General features: G+C 32.5%; 1 non-coding gene across 1 annotated transcript; it reads right to left on the bottom strand.

Moving 5' to 3' along the window:
• Window positions 1-1,689: 1,689 nt before the first annotated feature.
• LOC127746900 (small nucleolar RNA R71) lies at window positions 1,690-1,793 on the bottom strand. Its single transcript, XR_008008712.1, has one exon. It is a non-coding gene; the product is annotated as a small nucleolar RNA R71 (small nucleolar RNA).
• Between the last annotated feature and the right edge of the window lie 720 nt (window positions 1,794-2,513).

The following is a 2,513-nucleotide window of genomic DNA, read 5'->3' as shown; positions in this document are numbered from 1 at the left end:
TTCATAGTGTCTAAGCATTGAAAATTTCTAAGTTTGGTGTCTTGCATGCTTTTCTTTTCTTAAAAAAATTTTCAAAAATAAGTCTTGATGTTCATCTTGATCTTCAAAGTGTTCTTGGTATTCATCTTGACATTCATAGTGTTCTTGCATGCATCATTTGTTTTAATCCAAAATTTTCATTTTGTGAGTCATTTTTGTGTTTTTCTCTCTCATCATTAAAAATTCAAAAAAAAAATCAAAAAAATATCTTTTCCTTATTTTTCTCATAAATTTCGAAATCTTTGGGTTGACTTAGTCAAAAATTTTTAAAATAAGTTGTTTCTTGTTAGTCAAGTCAAGATTTCAATTTTAAAAATCCTACCTTTTTAAAATCTTTTTCAAAAATCGAATCTTTTTCATTTTTTTATTATTTTCAAAATTTTTAAAAATTGATTTTCAAAATCTTTTTCTTAATTTTATTTCATAATTTTCGAAAGCTTTACTAACAATTAATGTGATTGATTCAAAAATTTGAAGTTTGTTACTTTCTTGTTAAGAAAGGTTCAATCTTTAAATTCTAGAATCATATCTTTTAGTTTCTTGTTAGTCAAGTAATCAATTTTAATTTTAAAAATCAAATATTTTTTATCTCCTTTTCGAATATTTTTCAAAATATCTTTTTCAATCATATCTTTTCAAAATATCTTTTTCATTCATATCTTTTCAAAATATCTTTTTCAAATCATATATTTTTCAAAATCAATTTCAAATATCTTTTCTAACTTCTTATCTTTTCAAAATTGATTTTCAAATCTTTTTCAACTAACTAATTGACTTTTTGTTTGTTTTACTATTTCTTATCTTTTTCAAAACCAACTAACTACTTTTCTCTCTCTAATTTTTGAAAATCCCTCACTCTTTTCCAAATTCTTTTTAATTAACTAATTGTTTCAAATTTTAATTTTAATTTTATTTCTTCTCTTAATTTTTGAAATTCTCTCCCTGTCATCTTCTTCTATTTATTTATTCACTTACTAACACTTCTCTTCATCTTAAAATTTGAACCCTATCTTCTCTTCTGTGTTCGAATTTTTCTCCTCCTTCTTCTATTCTTTTCTTCTTCTACTCACATAAAGGAATCTCTATACTGTGACATAGAAGATTCCTCTTCCCTTTCTGTTCTCTTCTTTTTCATATGAGCAGGAGCAAGGACAAGGACATTCTTGTTGAAGTAGATCCTAACCTGAAAGGACTCAGAAGAAGAAGCTAAGAGAAGCTAAAGCACAACAATCCAGAGAAAACCTTACAGAGAATCTCGAAAAAGAAAGAGACATGGCCGAACCCAACAACAATGGTGATTATACTACACCTACTTCCAATTTTTATGGAAGAATCTTCTCAATCCCTGCCATTGGAGCAAAGAATTTTGAGATGAAGCCTCAACTAGTTGCTCTAATGCAACAGAATTGTAAGTTCCATGGACTTCCATCAGAAGATCCTTATCAGTTTTTAACTGAATTCTTGTAGATCTGTGATACTGTTAAGACTAATGGAGTAGATCCTGAAGTCTACAGGCTCATGCTTTTCCCGTTTGCTGTAAGAGACAAAGCTAGACCATGGTTGGACTCACAACCTAAAGATAGCCTGGACTCTTATGATAAGCTGGTCACGGCCTTCCTGGCTAAGTTCTTTCCTCCTCAAAAGCTGAGCAAACTTAGAGTGGATGTTCAGACCTTCAAGCAAAAAGATGGCGAATCCCTCTATGAAGCTTGGGAAAGATACAAGCAGGTGACCAAAAAGTGTCCTTCTGGCATGCTTTCAGAGTGGACCATTTTAGATATATTCTATGATGGTTTAGCTGAGCTTTCTAAGATGTCACTGGACCATTCTACAGGTAGATCTATTCACCTAAAGAAAAAGCATGCAGAAGCTCAAGAACTCATTAACATGGTTGCAAATAACCAATTCATGTACACCTCTGCGAGGAATCCTGTGAGTAATGTGACGCCTCAGAAAATGGGAGTTCTTGAAATTGATCCTCTGAATGCCATATTGGCTTAGAACAAAATGTTGACTCAGCAAGTCAATATGATTTCTTAGAGTCTGAATGGATGGCAAAATGCATCCAACAGTACTAAAGAGGCATCTTCTAAAGAAGAAGCTTATGATCCTGAGAACCCTACAATGGTAGAGGTGAATCACATGGGTGAACCTTATGGAAACACCTATAATTCCTCATCGAGAAATCAACCAAATTTCTCATGGAAGGATCAACAAAAGTCCCAACAAGGCTTTAATAATGGTGGAAGAAACAGGTTTAGCAATAGCAAGCCTTTTCCATCATCTTTTCAGCAATAGACAGAGCATTCTGAGCAGAGCCCCTCTAGTTTAGCAAACATAGTCTGTGATCTATCTAAGGCCACTTTAAGTTACATGAGTGAAACAAGGTCCTCTATTAGAAATTTGGAGGCACAAGTAGGTCAGCTGAGTAAGAAAATCACTGAAACTCCTCCTAGCACTCTCCCAAGCAATAC

This window comes from Arachis duranensis, chromosome 4, assembly GCF_000817695.3.
Source record: "Arachis duranensis cultivar V14167 chromosome 4, aradu.V14167.gnm2.J7QH, whole genome shotgun sequence".
Classification (NCBI taxonomy): domain Eukaryota; kingdom Viridiplantae; phylum Streptophyta; class Magnoliopsida; order Fabales; family Fabaceae; genus Arachis; species Arachis duranensis.
The sequence above is the reverse complement of the archived record's forward strand: the minus strand, read 5'-3'. Positions and strand labels throughout refer to the sequence as shown.